The following is a 20,268-nucleotide window of genomic DNA, read 5'->3' on the forward strand; positions in this document are numbered from 1 at the left end:
AAGTCTCAAAAGCCATATGCAAAAGGCTAGAATGTCAGAGGTAAGAAAGAATGCTAATCAGCCTTCAACAACAACATGAGGCCAAAAATGAGTGAGAATGGTCATAAAAATTCGGGATGGACTACAAGGACAAAGAAAGTTGGTGATACGACTAAACAAAAGCACATCAAGGCTTTATACAGGAAGTAGATCTTTATACTGTAAATCTTCTATCTTGTATGTGACTTAATGAAGCCTAACAAAGAAAAGGGACTAACAATACTGATAAGAACAAAAAAAAAATGCCACCTCAATCATCTTTTGTGATAGATGTCTGCAGGAGCAACCAGGGATCAAACCCAATTCTGAGCATCATCATTGGTTCTACATGTGTTTGGTAGCCAGAAGGTGCCAGAGATGCCCATCTATCATTTTCGAGAGTAAAATCCTAAAAGTTAGCTTGGAAAGCCAATTGCAAGTCCAAATCATGCTAAACTTTGTCAAGTGGCTAGGAATAGAGAACACAAGCTAAGGGTCTAACCCCTAGCCAAAGCTGCAATTTTTTTCCAATCTAAAGCCATGATAGCCATCTACATACCCTGTACATCGTGTATATGAGTTTTGGAGACAAAGGGACAATGATAGCTCATTGATGATGAATGATGTCGAATAAAGCCCTTTTGAAACAATTACTAACTTGGGGAATTAACTGGGGTTTCTCGGGCTTTAACTAAGTCATGTATCAAGTAGAAGCAGTATAATGATTTACACAGCACACAAAAGCTAACAATGGAAAATGCGGCTTTGATCACCTTGATACAGGAACAAAGAAGTCCTCAATGATGAAGAGCAGACATAAGGGTAATCAGAGGATCTCAAAAGCTTGTCCCTAATGAAGCAGTTTGAATATTGAACATGGGTTTGGAACCTCAAATCAAGAAAGTTATCTCCCAGATTTGGCCTGAAAGAAAGCCTTTGCAGTGGAGTGCAAATTGGCCTAAAGAAGTTGAAGGTTTAACCATACAATTTCTTTAGAATCCTTATAAAGTTTTCATTGGTTCACAAGATCTGAAAGCCAATCGTTCAATTCTACAGACTGTAGAAGTTGTTTTTGAAAATGAGAAAGACAGAAAATTGGTAAGATTTACTGGACCATTTCATGGATGTGAAGGACATAAAGTTCGTCTCATCAATTATGATTTTCCCAAATCATGTGCAGAGTATGTACGTCGGATTGGACGAATGGGACAAGCTCGTGCAAAAGGCTACAACCTATACTTTCTTTACATCAACAAAACCACAACAAAGATTGTACCAACATCGACAACCAGATCATGTCAAGGATGACATGAATTTGGAGGGGGGGAGTGTTCACCGCTGGGTCAACAAGACAACATAACTCAACAAAGCCTTATTTTTTGAGAGTTATGGAATGCTGAGGATTATAATTATAAACATCATTTGTAATAACTAGGTAGTTTAGTTGAAAAAGCTGCGGTGCAATGGCACTTCCTTAAAAAAAGCCCCTATTTGTCATTTTAAAGCCCTAGGGCCCCTCAACAAGAGGGGCCACAAGGGCGCACAAAATGGCCAAATAGGGACCCTGTTTGGCCATTTTGTGCCCTTGCGACCTCTCTTGTTGAGGGTCCCTAAAGCTTTAAAATGACAAATAGAGACATAATTTAGTTGTTTGCCCATGCCTTTACCAAGAAATCCCCAAGAATAGGGAGTGAACACAAGGAAGGAAAAAATGGCTCCTTGTTTGGTTGATTTCTAGGGGGATTTGTGAGGCCTTTGAACATACAACAAAATGGGGGGGGGGGGGGGGGCTCTTGCTCTCTATACATTTAACACCACATCTTGTATCATGCTCATACACCTAAATTTTGTAATTTTTTGCCATGTAAAGGCCCTCGGGGCCCTCAACAAGAGTGGCTACAAGGGTATGCAAAACGCCCATCTAGGGGTCACTCTTGTTGAGGACCCTGGGGCCTTTACATGGCAAAAAGTTACAAAATTTAGGTGTATGAGCATGATACAAGGTTTAGGTATTTGCCATTGGGTGGGGGAGTTTGCTATGAATACATCAAACTGCACACTTCTATCTCATGGCCATGCATAAAAAAAGACTGTATTTGCCATTTTAAGGCCCTAGGGGACCCTCAACAAGAGGGGCCACAAGGGCGCGCAGAATGGCAATGCAGGGTCCCTAGGGCCTTAAAATGGCAAAGACAAGCATATTTTTATGCATGGCCATGATTCAAGTGTTAAGTCTTTTTTTTTCAAGTATTGAACTTTTAGGTTGTTTTCAACAGCTTCTAGCTTCCAATTGGCTCTGAATCTATCTAGGCTTGTCTCACATGAATTTGTTCATCTCATTGCGCTCTTCGACCATTGTGTGATGCAAAAAAATAATATCTTGCACAGATTCTCCAAAAATCAACGTGCAAATTGGTAATTTCTAAAAAAATGATGTAAAACAGACATTTCTTACTTTTCCTTAATCTACGGGCTCCAACGAGCATTAAAACCATGAAATCTAAAAATACTCAAAGCACCAATGTTTTTCATTGTGTTAAGATTTGTGTTTCTTACATACAAAACTTTTCCAAAATCTCGCCCTAACACCTTCAAAAGTGGCTTCCAAGGAGTGCGCTCAATCAGAAATTGAAACTGAAGGAAAACAATCAGAATGAACTCCTAAACTATGTACAAACTTTAAAATAACCAAAATCTCCTTTAAAAAAAAGATATTTCTAAAACTTTGAAAATAGGCCCCCCTTGGACTTCTCACAACAATAGAAATCAAAGGGTTCAAGGAGAGGTATGGTGTCACAAGTGCATGGTAGGAATCTCATCGAGGTTTATTCCGTCAAGATCTCTTGTACTTTATCATGTCTTCTCATGTACAATCTTACCAAAAACAAAAACGAATTTACACTTTAAATGACTACAAATCTTATTTAACTTATCAAACAATCTAAAATATGGTAGACCTAGAGTGCTCTTACACATCAACAAACAAAAAAGTCCAAATTTCTTCTCATTAACTTTGATAGACATACATTCAAGAACAACTTCCAAAGGGGTAGTGCGGTCATAGTTCTTACATCCATTCCATGACATGGTACCATATAAATAATGCCTCTATCTGCAAAGAGCATGTATAATGGAATACAACTCGTGCTCGTACGTAAAGTAACTCTATTGAGCACTATCAAATTTATTACAAATTGTCTATTTCCTTCAAGTAGTACTGCACCAATAGCCTTATTGCTAGCATCAATCTCCAAACCAAAAGATTTTGTTGGATTGACAATGTTTAATAGAGAGCAATAGCTAAAGCTCTTTCAAGCTTGATAAAACTACTTTGTTTCTTTGCTTATTAAGTAAATTGACAACCCTAACCCTTCAATTGATCAACCATGGGCACATGTATCTTTGCGTAGTAATTCTGAATGAACTTGCGATAATAGCCAAACATGCCACAAAAGAAATTAAGCTCTTCCAAAATTTTGAGAGGTCATTTCAAAATAGCCTCGACTTTGTTAGCAATGAAAGTTATATGACCAAAAAGTTGCACGTTTGTTTCCATAAAAGAAAAATTGCTATTCTTTCCATATAATGAATTTTTTTTAAGTAGATTAAAACATATCATAGATAGTCTAAATGATCGATCTTAGAACGCTTATAAATAAGTATGTCATTTAAGAAAACAGCCACAAATTTACTCAAATAAAGTTGTAGGACCGTGCCATAAGTTTCATAAATGAAGTTGGAGCATTTGTCAATCCAAAGGGAAACTTAAATGTCCAAACTATTGTCAAAAAAGTGTTTTTAAGTGTTGCAATTCATGATTGATGATATCCAGATCTCAAATCAATTTTCGTGAGGTATATAGCTCCATAGAGTTGATAAAAAATCTCATCAACTGTGGGCATATAAGCCAAATAAGCCAAGAAGGTCGAGATAAGGTATGCCAAGTCAAGGGGTATCAAAGAGAACCAGGGCCTGCTTAGGAAGAGATATGCACCAAAGATGACCTTGAACAGCAAGTGGCAAGGTTCTAAGCTGGCCAGGATGAAATCCCAAGGGGGGTTAAAAGGTTGGATGGAGAGTTGTAGGTCATGCTAATGACTGGTTTTCTTCTACACAAGCATGGGCGAGGGTGAGCTTGCAACTAACCGGAAAGCATGACAGGAAGGAGGAGGTTGCTTCTCGCATTCGACGGTATTACAGCCCAAGAATCCTAAACCTGTAGTGCCAATCTTCCAAGAGAATCCCATGTAGAGGAGCACGTTTGGCCTCCTGTCTCTGCGGTGACTTCTTTACATCCTCCCCGTGCCATTGTCAATCAAGGCTCCATAAAAAGTTAGAGGTACCACTAACAAGAGATGTAAGCTCCTTCCAACAGCCTCAAGTGAGATTATTCTGCCTAGCAACAGAAAAAGTTTTGCTGCGGATCCACAAGTTACTCAGGTTGTTTGTCAAGCTAAGCTAGGGGGTGCACGGGCTACAACTACAACTCACCGAGATGGTTTTTGCAACAATACTAGGAGGTCCAGATTTGGGTCTTGCGAAGAGAAACAGAAACTGAAGGAGGGAGAGGAGGCAAGGCGGCGCTGTCTGAGTGATGGTGAGCCAAGCTCAATCCCTTTCACGAAAAAACATAGCCAGAGACCTGTAAATCTCCATCTTTGAGAGGCAACCAAGTTGAAGCACAATGCTACAGGATCAGAAGCGTGCATGTATGGAGTTTCTTCAAGCAGCCTCCATGCTGGTTCAGAACATGGAGATCACAAACTTCCTATAAAACTTTATGCAGGCTCTGCAAAGCTTTGCAACTACCGTGCTTCAACACAGTAAAGACCAGCTTGCTGCTAGTGCTCTTGTTTACAAATGGTGCAGGTTGTGCAAGCCAAGAGCTCACTTATCAATAAGGATCGAGCTGATCTTCAAAGTGTACATCAAGTTGCACTAGGTGCATGTACAGGATATGTGTGCGAAGGCAAATTCCATACAATTGGTGTCATAGGGAAAATCTTTTTGTTGAGTGATGTGCCAAGCAGGTGTGCAGGCTACTTGCTTTTAGGCGAGAAAGCCAAAGGCATTCATCAGAGGGGTAAAAACATGATTCTGAAAGCTATTCATCAAAAGTGTATTGTGCCCTTCACTTGTTACAAGCCTTCACATGTTGAGTATGAAAGCAAGCTTGTTTCATCTCTCCTAGGTGTGTCGTGCATCATCATTGACTGCTTTGTCTTATAATCGGCCATTCAAGTCATCACCTTCAAGTTCAACACACCTGTATTTTCTTTTTACACCACAAATTCTCACACTTTCATGGTTAATTGTCAAATTGGGCAAAGAGGCTTCGGGACAATTTACAAGGAAAGACTAACAGATGGAAGGGAGGTTTCTGTTAAAAGGGTGTGGAAGGACATATTTGAATTAGGATGGAATAGCTGTTCAATTTCATCGTGAGGTTGATCTTCTGGCAAGTGTAAAGCATTTAAACCTTGTGGAGCTATTAGGGTATATTGAGGGAGGCCATGAAAGAATCTCATGTGCCCAATGGAGACCCATCATTCATAGTGATATAAAAGGACTCAATCATATTGTTGACCCCAAGTTTCAAAGCCAAGGTTGCCGATTTGGGTTTCAGAAGAGTGGGGGCATTTGATTGAGAGGCAACACATGTTTCTACACAAGTGCATGGAGAGGTAAAGCTCAAAAGAAAGCTGCGCGAGTACTTGGACAATGCAAATGATGTGTGTCGTGGATGGTTGGGGCAATGGTTCAAACCTTGCGAGTGCATGTCCTTATCTTTTGGAGCATGTCAATCTTTGTCTATTGGGGCCCTCTTTTTTTACACGGCAAAACAAAAATCGGCACAACTCCTCTTTGCTGCACCTTTTCCATTGTCGTCTCTTGTTGCAAATTATTGGCATTCTCAGCATTGATCTACGCTTTTCAGGGCTCTCAATTTTGAAGTATAGCCCGAAATTGAGGCATTTCAATCTCAATGTCCTTAACTTGGCTCCTCTACCCTATAGACAATTCTGCGATGTTTGTTGTTTGTGGTTTCTAGTGAATATAGGCATGCGATGTGCTTGAGGATAATTTAGTGGTTGATTTGCAAGAATGTTCATTCGTTGCATGCATTAGGTGTAGTGTATAAAGTTGAATTTGCCACCTTTCTCTTCGTATATAGTTTCTAGTTTGGTTGTTTTGTTTCTTCAAGCCAATAGTTTTTTAAAGAAGGGCACTCAAAATTTTAAACATAATGGACTCGAAGAGCATGATGGAGGGTGCAAGAGGAGTTGCCTTCCACATGATGTAGGTCAGAGATTAAATGTTTTGGAAGAAACTTTGAAATCACTCATGGGTAAAATGTAAAACCTAGTCCAAATGAAATCTAAGACTCACAAGAAACCAAAATCTAAGCATGGTGATTATGCACAGATGCCAATGGGGATGCATGATCATGAGGCAGGGCCTAGTAGCATCTTGGGGATCTGTGGAAGGAAAGTACGTAGAGGTTAGTATTTGACACAAGTTCCACTCATAACTTTATGAGTTTCAGGCTTGTTATGCATTTAAAGCTTCAAACATAGTCATTAAAGTATAATTACGTTGTGGAGCTAGCAAATGGCAAGGGGACTAAGATTTGGCATCAATGGGTGGTTGATCTACCTCTCAAAATTCACTCCTATGAGGAAGAGGTCGATTTTGAGATTACATGTTTAATATGATTTGAGATTGTGCTAAGCAATCGGTGGCATGATAGAAGGAAGGTAGCCACTTCTGAGCCGCATAGGTTGAGAATCACAAATCCACAAGGTCTTGTGGGCAAGTGTTTCTTAGGTGCTTAGCTAATTCACCAAGGTAGTCAAAGGTGACTTATGGCTAGGACAAAAAGTCTAAGAGGGTATGAGGCTATCAGGAAAAGAGGTTTCGTCAAGTACTAGAGTACTTGCCAATAGATTAAAAGACAAATTTGTTAAAAAAGAAAAAAAGAAAAATTGATGTGATTAGAATAAGAAGATGAAGGCTAGCGTAGGCTTCATAAGGATCATTTTCAAGCATGCATCTCAACCTTCCTTTGTTATCGAAGACGACAATTGTGGCTTGAGTACCCATTGACGAGTTCAAACTCAATAGTTCATAGATCATTCCGTATAGTTTATGAAGAATAAAAAAAAGGAAAGTAAATAATAGGATTCTAGTCAAAAGTGCCTTATGCATGGGGCATTGGGTCTTAGTCTCTCGTTAAATCATCACATGTAGGAGGCACCGCTATATCTACCCATTTGAATTTTATCTTTGATTTATTGGTTGAGTCTCGATGATGGAGGAGTTCACTTAAGCCACCCATGGACGACTTTATTGCTCGTAGTGGGACTTAACTAAACAAGGATACAAGATTGTTGAAAGAACTTGAAAACATTGATTGGGTGAATTACCTCTTTGGAAACGTTGTGTATGGATATTGGATTCTAGCGTGACTTAATGTGCTTGATAAACACAGGTCAGATATTTAAAGGAGATTCTTGTGTCATGGTCATTAGCTAGGGACAACATTTGAGATATCTGGAATCTTTTAAAACAGAATATTAAGTCAAGTTGGCTGAGAATATTTGAATCAAGCATGCCAATGTTGTGCTGCAATGTGGGCATGGATGGAAAATCATAAATCACAAAATCTTTATGCACTCTTTTAGATTTGGTTCAATTTGGTGATTGATGTGTTTGTCAAACATGCTAGGGATGACTATTTAGATGATTTTATGTAGGGAATTAGTGCTAAGCACCCACTTGGAGTTGCAAGGAAATAGTGATTACTGCTTGAGCCATTGGAAGACACGGCTTTTGGAGGAACATGTTGACTTTGGCAATGCCTTGGTAGATACATATACCAAATGGGGTACTTATGTATGCATTAGGAGAAGTTTGAGGTCTCTTTTTTTCCTTTTAACTTTTAGAGAGAGAGTTCTCTAAGCCAATGAGAGGAGGGCTTCCGTGACGAAATCTTGTTTTTGAAAATTACCTTTGATTTTCTAAAATCAATTTTCTTTGAGCCACAATCTGAGGTAAATTTCAAGTACATGTGCCTTTTACCTCAAAAAGGTCTCTTTTACAGACCGCAAAGAAAAATTGAATCTTCTCACGCTCTTTTTTCCCCTCCCCTTCCCACCCCTATTTGTCTCACCTCCTCTTCCTACTGTCCTCTCCTCACCCTCAGCTTCTCTGCATCCTATTCTCCTTGAGCAATGGAGTCCACCTGATCCAAACGCCCTAGCACATCCATTGAAGCTATCACCACTTCTGCCACATTAGATCATCACAACCAATGGATCCCAATATCTATAACCAAGGGTAATTGGATTATAATGCAACAGAGCATGAGAAGAAAAGCCTAATCAAAGAACCTAATCTTGTCGAGCTGAAATGGGAGAGTGAAAGACTTACGAGTTGTTGGACCCAAGAAGACAGTGAAAGAGGTTTTGGTGCAGCATGTTTACATGCACAAGGAGCTTCACCTACAATCCGAAAGCTCAAATCTTTCTCTACACAGAGCTAACTGTAAGTGTTTCACAATTCTCTTCTTGTTTGTGGTTGGTTTTCTTCTTGTTGTTTAGATTGTTATAATATTGGTTTGTGGTTCTCTATTATGCTCATTACAGACTTGTATCTCTCAAGCATAGAGGAATGACAAAAAGTGGAGTGTGTCATATATATTTTAGATATTTGGCACGGATCCATTGGTGAAGAGATTTACAAAAGAATCGGAACTCATAGTTCTCTGACAAAACAGGGATATTCTTTTATGATCATTTTTATGTCCCACCAAAATCTATGAAGGATTGGGGCACTATCACCAAGGTTGCACTGCCTAGTTTCAGAAGTGGAGAGTGGCCCAACCCAGTAAAGTGAAAGCTATAGGTGAAAGATATTTTACGAGATCCAAACATGTCTAAAGACAAACATTGCAAGCAATCTGAGCAGAGTTTAAATTTTTATGCCCATCATTGTCTTTGTGGATTTGTGAATGTTATGCCAAGGCTAGAACCGGGCAGGGCCAAGGGCCAAGACGAACATGCAGTCTAGGGGGTCCCTATGTTTAGTAGGACAAGGGCATATATAGGGCATGGATGGGTGGTGATGAGCATGCTCCAGTTCCCTCTATCTTACATTGGTATCAGAGCGCAGGGGAGTATGGAGGAGGGGAAATCCGGGATGGATCTAGTTATCTTCTTTTTCTTTTTCTTCTTCTTCTTCTTCTTCTTCTTCTCTCTCTCTCTCTCTCTCTCTCTCTCTCTCTCTCTCTCTCTCTCTCTCTCTCTCTCTCTCTCTCTCTCTCTCTCAGCTTATGGATGGGAGGGCAGGCTGCGTGCTGCGTTTTTGCGTTCATACAAACCATGCATGGAGCATGCAATACCATGCAAGGCATGGAGGTCAGGGAGAGGAGCTATCGTGTGCAGATTCTCTTGGAGCAGAGAAGGTCAAAATACTAGGGACTGTGTGCAAGCGCTCTTGGAGCGGGGAAAGTTGAAGGTCGACCACCACAAAAAGGCACGATCTTGGGCTCGTTGGGATCACAAAACCAAGAACAACCATTTTTGACTCTGCAACGCGATCGATGGCCCAACACGTTGCTATGCAGCTCCGCTCCCATGCTAAGAAAGATACCAAGAAGATGCACATCGAGCTTAATTGAAGCTTACTTGATGAATGATCAGTGTTCAGGGCTTGCTAACAAGCTAGTTTTACGATCAATGTATGCCAGATGCGGCTTTAAAGGGTCAACAAATGCCTTAATGATGCTAAAAAAAGAGTATGATTGAAGTCATCACATATGGGAATTTATGATCTAGAACTGCAATGCTTATTGAAGTGCTCTACCAGCCTGTCTTTACAGCTCGTCGATTGGAGCTACGATGAAGAAGTTATGGCAGTTTGAAGTTTAACTTGATGGCATATCCGTACGGGATTGGGCAACTGCAGCTCAGAGGTTTGCGATGAAGTGAATGCATGAGCCTGAAGTGCTCCCTTTGTGAAGCGCGTCGGTCTTTTCATATCAACGTCGGAGTTCTAGTTGCCAAGATATTGGCCATTAACCGGGGTTGGTTCTGTGCCATGTCGGTCGCTTCGGTAGGTATGCCATCTGGGAAATTTTGATTGCGACCAAGTTTCGGAACGTCATCTTTTGCAGTGCACTAATAATTATATTTGCGAGAGGACTTGAACTCGGCACTACTTTAGTCCATATCTGCGTTATCGTTGAGCATTGGCAATGCTTTAATTGATATGTGTGCTCTTATGAAAGCACGAGCAGTTTAAAGGGTTAGCAACTCTTGGAGATCATTGGTTGCGGGGAATGTTGATATGTTTGTGGTAAAGAAACTCAGTGAATTTTTAAACGAATGCAAAGGGAAGGCCTTTCGACAGATGCAATCACCTATAATTACATCTTGAAGCCAAGTGGCACTATACAAGCCATTCAAATGGGCAACTAAATTTGTCATGATATGCCAATGGAGGGCTCTAGGAGGAGATCTTGAGTCTTGAAAATGATTTGGTCGATATATATGTCCAATGTGGTGAGTAAGGAGGGTTCATATGAGCTTGCTCTAGGGCCGCGCAAAGGCAACCAAAGGAGGGCCACCCAAAGGTAACCAAGGCTAAGGCCGCCCAAAAATTAACCCAAAGGGCCGCCCAAAATCCATTCAATGGCCACCCAGTACATGTGAAGGGGAGAAAAAAGAATGAAGATGGCGAGTAGGGCAGCGAGCAATAGTTGCGCATGGGGAATGACGCAAACATAGCGACCACGTGACAACAAAAATGAAAGTGAGGAAGAAGCGAGAATTTCCTAGCATGGCGAGGCGACCCCATTCGGCATTTTTTGCGGCGGATTTTGTCCAGCTCCCAAGACAGCTTGCCACGTCAGCAAGGAGGCATTTTTGCGCTCCCTAGCAACAACGGTCCCGTCGTTGCTAAGGGGGGAGAGGTTATTTATAGGGAGATTTTTCATGCAAAAGGATATACTCAACATGAGTTTTTGAACGAGGAAGAGGAGGGTTAGCTTGAGAAGAGGGGAGCAAAGATTCGGAGAGGAGGGAAAGCCACTCTCTCTCGCTCTCGGATCTAAGAAAGGTAGGAAAAGGCTATCTCTCTCTCTTGCTCTCAGACATAAGCAAGGAGGAAGGCTAACTCTCTCTCTCTTTCTCTAGGACATAAGCAAGGAACAAGATGCTTTTTCTCTTGCTCTCAAACATAAGCAAGGATGAAGGCTCTCAGATCTAAGCAAGGAAGGAAAAGCCAAACATAAGCAAGGAGGAAGGCTAACTCTCTCTCTCTTTCTCTAGGACATAAGCAAGGAACAAGATGCTTTTTCTCTTGCTCTCAAACATAAGCAAGGATGAAGGCTCTCAGATCTAAGCAAGGAAGGAAAAGCCACTCTTTCTCTCCCTTTTGGATCACAAGCAAGACTCGGTCCAAGAAAGTTGAAGGGAGCTCGGTAAACAAGGGCTCAAGAAGCTCGGACGAAGTTAAGAAAGGCTGAATCTGGAAACCCAACACAAAAGAAATTTTGATCTAGGACGTCAACTTAGGTTTAGTTAATTCGTTTTGATGAACCACGGAGCCATTAACGGTGCAAGGAAACTATAAAGGGAGCTTAAACTCCTAAACCATCACTCGAATCAATTAACAGGTGTCGTTAATGGAACTGCTTCAACAACTGTTCGTTAGTTTCGTCAGTGTTATCAATTTCAAGCGGTTTTTGTGCGTTGTTAGCATTAGCAAGTAAGTAATAACTACCTTATTGTGCAGTGCGGCAACTCTTGGCTCTCAATTTTTCCCACAACCAGCAGCCCGGTGCTGACCTCTGGCTCACATTCTAAACCCATATTCCCCGACAACCTGGTGAACTTGACGTGAAATCGAGTCGGGGTGGAAAAATAATTGAAGACTATGTGTACACCGCAAGAGGCAGCCATGCAACAAATGATGCAGTAGTTTGCAGCGTACATGCAGCAGCAACAGGCTTCCCAACAACAACATAATTGGCAAGATTGGTACAGAAAAGCTACAGCGGTTTGAAGGCCGAGATATTTCAAAATTTTACAATTTTTATGATCAATCTATGGAAGATAATGGCATTGAAGACCAAAGCTCAGTGGAAGGGTTTCATATGATTGTAGTGCAAAAACTTAAGACCCAGATTAATGAAATTGAGGCAGCTCAAGGACCAGATTGGCAGGACTTCAAGAAGGCAGGGGAAGAGGAAAATTTCCTCGAAGATTCTCAGAGGGTGACGAGACAGAGTTTTATGAAGTGGGTGCAGAAGAAGAGTAAAAATTTATCTGCATGAAAGCTGTTACGAGAATTTGAAACGAAGTTTGATCAGTTGTCATAAGAAGAACAACGTTCCTTGAAGGATCAGAAGGCGGCATTGTTTATTCAAGTGGCTGATCCACAACTTCAAAAGAATTTGGTGCAATTATTGGAGGCCCCCCAACAGGAGAACTGGGATTGACATCTGATTGACAAATAGTCACTGAAGTGGTGAATTTGATTGTAAAACGACAGAAGTGAGTTGACAAGCAGATCGTGGTCGACTTAATAGATGACGTTGAAGATGAGATTAAAGAGAAATCACCCTCAAAAGTACCCAAGGTGGAGGGGCATGTTCTTGACGATCTGGTAAAAGGTATTCAAGAGCTAAATGTAAATTTCAAAACTGTTAACTTTGAAGGGTTAGCTACAAAGGCGTCTACTTCCGAACCTAAGCAACAACAGCCACCATGTAAAAATTGGGATAATCGATGCATGTCGTGTGATAGTGAAGACCGTAGGTATGTGAAAGAGTGTGATGAGTTTGATGAAGCTTACAAGGAGAATGTGGTTTTTTGGAAAGAGAGGAAGATTCATCTCAGGGGAACAAGAGAGATGCTCCACTTCAACTTTGGGGAGGGCCAACATGAAGAATCTAGTGGAAGAAATACAACATAATGTTTCTCTTGCATATGGGCTATAGGTTTGTGGTAAGAGAGATGATGAAAGTACAGGTGCAAAGGGCCAACTGTGGTCGTATGCTTTAAAGACAGCCGAAGCAGGCACAACTCAAGATTGGAGAAGATGGTTTTCTCAACGAAGAGAAAATCAAGTGTTTTCAAGGTATGCTCAAAGAACATGGTAAAGCTTTTGCTTTTGAGCCAACTGAGAGTGGGTGTATGGATCCAAGTGTTGTTTCACCTATGGTTATATCCACTGTTCCTCACATGCCATGGAGCTTACGTCCCATTCCAGTTCCTAAAGCTCACTTGCCAAAGCTTATCGATTTGCTTAAGGAGAGATATAAATGAGAATTTTGAAACCATCATGTGCACCATACTCCAATCGATGGTTCATTGTTCCAAAGAAAAATGGTACTTTAAGGTTCATACATGACATGCAACCAGTTAACAAGGTAAAAATCCACAATGTGGGTACTAGCCCAATCGTGGATGAATTTGTTGAGGCCTTTACAGGTAGCTCAATTTACTCTATTGGTGATCTTTAATCTAGATATGATCAATTTCAATTAGCTTTGGAGAGCAGGGATCTTACTACGATGAATACACCTCTCGGGTTGGTAAGGATGTGCACTCTGCCATAGGGTGCTACTAATTATGTAGCTCATATGATGAACGACATGAATAAGATATTAAGGGACTTTATCCCTCATGTCACTATGCCTTCTATTGATAATCTACCAATTAAAGGATGTAAGTAAGGATCAAAAGATGAGTCTCAGGGGGTTCACCATTCAATACTTCCCTATATAACGGTGCGTTCACGGGGTATTAAAAAAACCATCTTTTAACATGTCTCAATGAATAAAATGATCCCTTATTTTAGGATTTTTTTCCAAAATTGGATATAAAAACCCCTTATTTTAATGTATCTCTGTTACATTGCCTAAAATTTTTGCATTTTAAAAACCCTCCTTTCAAACTCACGTTATACATTAACATGATTACATAGTGCACCCCCCGAGAGATGAGTTAAAAGATTAGAGGGGGTGCCGACAGTTTGTTGCTCAACATATTGCTGACTGTGACACTATTTTGTCCAGGCTTGAAGAAGTTAACTCTTTCAAGGAAAAAATTAACTTTTGGAGCTAAAGAGGTTGTAATTGTGGGACATCTGTGCGGTCCAAAAAAGTGAAAGAGGGAATCCGCCTATTGTTAAAGCCTTAGCAAGGGCATGCCAGGGACATATTGGTGATTGACCTAAACTTCTACCATTTGCTTTATGGGCTGATCGCACAACACATAGTTCTGTTACAAGTTTTATGCCATTTGAGCTAATTTATGGGCAAAAACCCATTATGCCTACAGAGGAAGTGGTCATTTCTTGGACCATAATGCCATGGGAAGAAGGTATGTCTATAGAAGATTTTCTTACTTTGCGCATTTCATTAGGAAGATGATGGGGTCTAGGAGGGCCTCCTTATTTTCCATGAGATTATTGAGGTGATTAAATTTTTGACAAATAGATGCATGCCATGTGTGCAAGAACGGTGGGTGTGTAAGAGTGGTCAAAGGATGCACTTCCCCCCCTAAAAAGGGGGTAGACAACTTTATGATTTTTGGCCTTCCATAACTCCTATGTATGATCTCCAATTGGAGTGGACATTATAGATCTAAAATCTACATGCTTAGCTCTTTCCATAGATATGTTACATGATATACTTTTGCTCGCTAGATTTTACATTTCATTTCGGGGGGGAACCATATGTAGTAGTTCATGTTTATGATAATGCGACATATAAGCTATGTGAGCTAGATGGCACTGAGCTTAAGGTGCCTATTGCAGGAAAAAGAGTTAAGTTGTTTAAGCAACAAGAAGGTGAGATTAATATCAAAGATTTTAACACAGATCAACCTCCTGAAGATACTAATATTTATGCATCAGACAATGAGTCTGATGATGCTTCTAAAGTGCATAGACCGAAGGCTATGCAAGTTTATAGGGGGTGGATGTTGTGAAACTCCGCTCCCATGCTAATAAAGATACCACGAAGATGCACATCAAGCTTAATTGAATCTTGCTTAACGAATGATCAATGTTCAGGTCTTGCTAACAAGCCAGTTTTAACAACTCTTGGAGATGATTGGTTGTGGGGAATGCTGATATGTTTGTGGCAAAGAAACTAAGTGGATTTTTAACCAAATGAGAAGGGAAGGCCTTTCGCCAAATGCAACCACCTATACTTACACCTTGAAGGCAAGTGGCACTATACAAGCCATTCAAGGGGGAAACTAAATTCTTCATGATATGCCAGTCGAGGGCTTTAGGAGGAGATCTTGAGTCTCGAAAATGATTTGGTGGATATATATGTCCAATGTGCTGAGTAAGGAGGGTCCATATTAGCTTGCTTTAGGGATGCACAAAGGCAACCAAAGGAGGGCCACCCAAAGGCAACCAAGGCTAAGTCCGCCAAAAAATTAACCCAAAGGGATGCCCAAAAGACATTCAATGGCCACCTAATACATGTGAAGGGGGAAAAAATTAAAGGAGATGGCGGGCAAGGCAGTGAGCAACAGTTGCACAGGGGAGTGACACGAACGTAGCGGCCATAGGACAACAAAAACAAGCGCAAGGAAGAAGCGGGAATTGCCCAGCATGGTGAGGCAACCCCATTCGTCATTTGTTTTTAGTGGATTTTATCCAGCTCCCAAGACAGCCTGCCACGTGAGCAAGGAGGCATTTTTATGCTCCCTGAAAACGATGGTGCCGTCGTTGCTAAGGGAGGAGAGGTTATTTATAGGGAAATTAATTCATGCAAAAGGATATACTCTACAAGAGTTATTGAACGAGGAAGAGGAGGGTTGGCTTGAGAAGAGGGGAGCAAGGAGTCAGAGAGAAGGGAAAGCCACTCGCCCTCCAATCCAAGCAAGGTAGGGAAATTCTATCTCTCTCTCTTGCCCTTGAACATAAGAAAGGAAGAAGGCTATCTCTCCCTCTCTCTTGCTCTTGGACATAAGCAAGGAAGAAGGTGCTTTCTCTCTTGCTCTTGGACATAAGCAACGAAGAAGGCTCTCGGATCTAAGCAAGGAAGGGAAAGCCACTATTTCTCTCACTCTTGGATCTAATCAAGGAAGGGAAAGCCACTTTTTCTCTCCCTTTTGGATCACAAGCAAGACTCCGTGGAAGCAAGTTGAAGGAAGCTCAGTAAGCAAGGGCTCAAAAAGCTTGACGAAGTTAAGCAGGGATGAATCTGGAAACCCAACACACAACAACTTTTGATCGTCTCGCCGACGTCAACTTAGTTTTAGTTAATTTGTGTTGAACCATGGAGCCGTTAACGGCTCGGGGAAACTGTAAAGGGAGCTTAAACTCCTAAACCATCACTTGAATCAATTAACAGGTGTCGTTAACGTCACTGCTTCAATGATTGTTTGTTAGTTTTGTTAGTGTTATCAATTTCAAGCAGTTTTTTTGCGTCGTTAGCATTACCACAAGTAAGTAATAACTACCTTATTGTGTGGTGCAGAAACTCTTGGCTCTCAATTTTCCCAACGACCAGCAGCCCGGTGCGGACCTGGCTCACGTTCTGAACCCATATCCCCCGACAACGTTTTTCACTGCATTGTTTTCTCTTTCGATGCAATTTTTAGCAGCTCGTCATCGCCGTTTTGTCCAGGCTTTACATTTGTTAAAGTGGGCTCCCTAGCTTTAGGCAATCCCAACTAAGGGCCGTTACCCATGGCAAGCCTCTACAGGTTGGTTGGTTTAACACCAATAGCATGGGAGGTTTGCAGGGGCCGTACATGGCTTGGTGGGTGGCATGGAAAATTTTCAACCTACCATTACAGTTTGATTTGTCAAATTTTTCTAGCGTTGTAGCAAGCTTCAAGATGACCAAGGAACACAACCATGCTTGTGAAATTTCAGCACTCAAGGCACAAGCAAGGCTGGTGAGCATTATCAAAAGCATGATATTTTTGTTTTTGAACACACGGTGCGCAACAAACACTCACAGTCAAGCAAGGCTTGAGTGAGAATGATCTTGTTTAAAAGCAAGGATTATTCCCATGCCTAGTAAAGGTCAGGGCATCGTAGTGCTTACTAATCGCATGGAGATTGTCACGACATGTTGCTAGCCTTGCTGAAGGAGGTACAGGTACTCGACAACTACTATTCCAAGAAGTTGTCCAACAAATTGCTAGAGCTTGACTTCTAGGCAAGTTGTCTACCCATGATGCACTCAGACATGGATATGATCCATTCATTGTCGGAAAGTGTGATCCAACGATTTTTTTGAGATGTCAGTGGAGCAAGGCTCCATCTATGTAATTAAGTCAAGCAGGTCAAGGCACATCTATTGCAAGTATTTTTATGTTTTTCAACACATTGTACAACTCGACAAGGTCGATTATTTGTGAATACTTGACATGGTCAACTTTCTCTTGTTATGCCATTGTAAATTGGCAAGAGTATGAGCACCATAATAGTGCATGAGTACTTATGTGGAACAAGGCTTCCCTTTGGACATTTGGCATCGCGATTTTCATAGTTTAAAATATGCTATTACCATACAAACTTGGGAAAACTTGCCAAGATGTTTGCAGCATCCCACGAGGGTGTATGATACATACGCTAACTCACTCGAGTAGTACATATGGCTATGAGCCAGATTTGAGTGAATTACCAAAAACCTATCCATAAGTGGGCAACAAGGTTAGTAACTTTCAAGTTAAGTTTGTTTTGTCTATTTTTTACTTTCCACTTTGCAAACGGTCTCTTTGCTCTGCAAAGCAAAGTGCTTGGGTAGACTCCATACGAAGCCACTGTACAAAGCAAAGTGCTTTGCCAGATTTCATGTGAAGCAAGGCTCCTCTTATGTGCAAAGGTATTATCGATTGATTTTAGATCAATGATAATGGCACACATCTTTATCGCTATGTGGATATAACATCACAGTTTTTGCAATGTTGCATTGTGATGTATCTCTGTATGATATACTAGTACGATGGACACCCCATCATGGCATATGCTTTCTCTATAATACTAGCTACTTTGTCAAGGACCAGGTTTGTTTTTTTTATGTTTATTCACAGGCAAAGTGCCGTATTTAAACTACCATGGTACAATCACGATCACATGCAAGGTAGGTGGGATAAGATGTGACTTATGGTAACTCTCTCTGTGAGAGTGTTTTATAAGCACATTGTTGTACTCTTATAGAATAAGCTACCACACAACCATTGTTTTCCCAAAGGAATACATAGGGGGCATTCAATACAGTAGAATATGGGATGCTACTCAACCAACATTCTTTCTCTCTCTTTCCTCATTCTCTATGGGAAAGGTGAAATTATGCATGATTTTACTAAAATATTTCTATGTTGATATGATAACACGAAGGCTAAGAGCCATAAATTGGGCTAAGAGTCTCCTATTTTGGAATGGCTAAGAGCCATCTCATTGTAATCCATCAGTGATTGCTTTCAGGATTGACCAATTCTATTCGGTGGAGTACCCATCAATTTTAATAGACAAGCAAGCATCCTACCATTAGCAATTTTTTGTGCATGATTGTAGCACTACATGCCTTAAGTGTGAAGATCAAGTGGAGTTTGTCAATGTCTTAAAATTGTAAGGGCTTATCTCTACCAAGGTGTATAGATGCAGCCAATCATTTAAGACAATACTGTTGTTCACAAAAACCCAAGATTATGGAATTTTGGGTCTAGATAAGATTTAGTTGTGAATACGATTCCAACTTGACTGGATCCCCTATTTTATCTATAACACTAAAAGTGTTTGTCTAAGTACAATTTTGGGGTATGACCCATCTTGTGATGGCTAAATCACTTATTAAGTGTTTATGGTCAATTCTTAGAACCTTCACACTTGCACTTTCAAGGAAAGAAATCCACAAGCTGCCAAGGGGTAGTGGAAAATTTCAACTTCCAAAGTTGACTTCAATTACTATTGGCTACTAGTTGAGCAGTTTTTTTGTAAAGTTTAACCAAGGGGTTTGACAATGTCGATTTTAACCAAAGGGTTTGGATTGCAAAGGCAACACCCAAGGTTACATGTGAAATACTACTTACATCTCACTAATTTTCAATTAGTGTTCCTAGGCCTTTGCAGGAAGAAATTTGGGTAGGTGCCTTTGAGTACAGGTAAGTGAACACTATGTTCAACCTCAGGTATGCATTTGAGTTGATTTTGTTCACTTTTTTTTAATATGTTTTTGTTTACTTTTCTAAGTCGGATGCATAAACGTCTACATTTTCATCCATTTTTGCTCTTAAGAGAGATGACAATGTCATGTAAGAGCCAAGAAATTTGGGATGTAGTGTCCAAGAGAAGTTTTTGGCATTACACAGTTATAGATCCACTTGTAGAGTTTAATTGGCACATGTTGTCACATGGGATACAACATGGTTTAGGAACTCAAGGAGTTTGGTTTAGCCAGTGTGGAGCATGGATAATGAGAGTGTCTCTCACGCATGTCGCATGCCTGTTTATGGCTATCTCCACACTCAAGTACATCTTGTACTTGAAGGATGTTCTTTTTTCAGACATCCTTACCTGAGACATATTCCACATGCGGAGAATATGGTCTCTGGGACTGACACTGGCCTATGGTTTACAGACAATCTTCCAAAATGACAGGTAAATAGGGACCACGTCATTTTGGAAGATTGTCTGTAAACCATGGGAAAACACACCTCAATATTGTCGACATCCAAGGGGATAGGCAGATTAGGCAGATTACAAAGTGTAATCTTGTGCTAAAGGATATGCGAAGTGTGTACTTTAGCACCAAGACATCCAATTAGTAAGCATTTATTTCTAGTTGGAGCTTCATGTATAATTCAGGTTCTCAACCTTGAAAACTGGTTATGGTGGGATTGTTTCTTGATACGAGAACATAACAAGTCAAGGACTTAAACTTGACTGATGAGTTACGTCCGCCAGTTACTTTCATGGAAAGTGAAAAAAAGGTACTATTTAGGGTATATCTTTGTTGTGATAACTCATTTAGCATGCTCATGTGCGTTCTAAATGGAGTCTACACACTCTATTGGATAGGAGCACATCCTAACCACTATAAATCTTCTTTTTCTAACAACCTTTTTTGTTGAAATTTCAAGGCTACATTCCACACTCAAGCTCATTTTAGCTCTCTTCCACGTTGATATTGAACTTTTAATTAAGGATTGAGAATCATGCATTGGGCATCAAATGAGCTTATTAACTAGGGACTCAATTCTAAGT

Source organism: Adiantum capillus-veneris, chromosome 6 (assembly GCF_014529385.1).
Source record: "Adiantum capillus-veneris isolate H3 chromosome 6, ASM1452938v2, whole genome shotgun sequence".
Lineage (NCBI taxonomy): Eukaryota > Viridiplantae > Streptophyta > Polypodiopsida > Polypodiales > Pteridaceae > Adiantum > Adiantum capillus-veneris.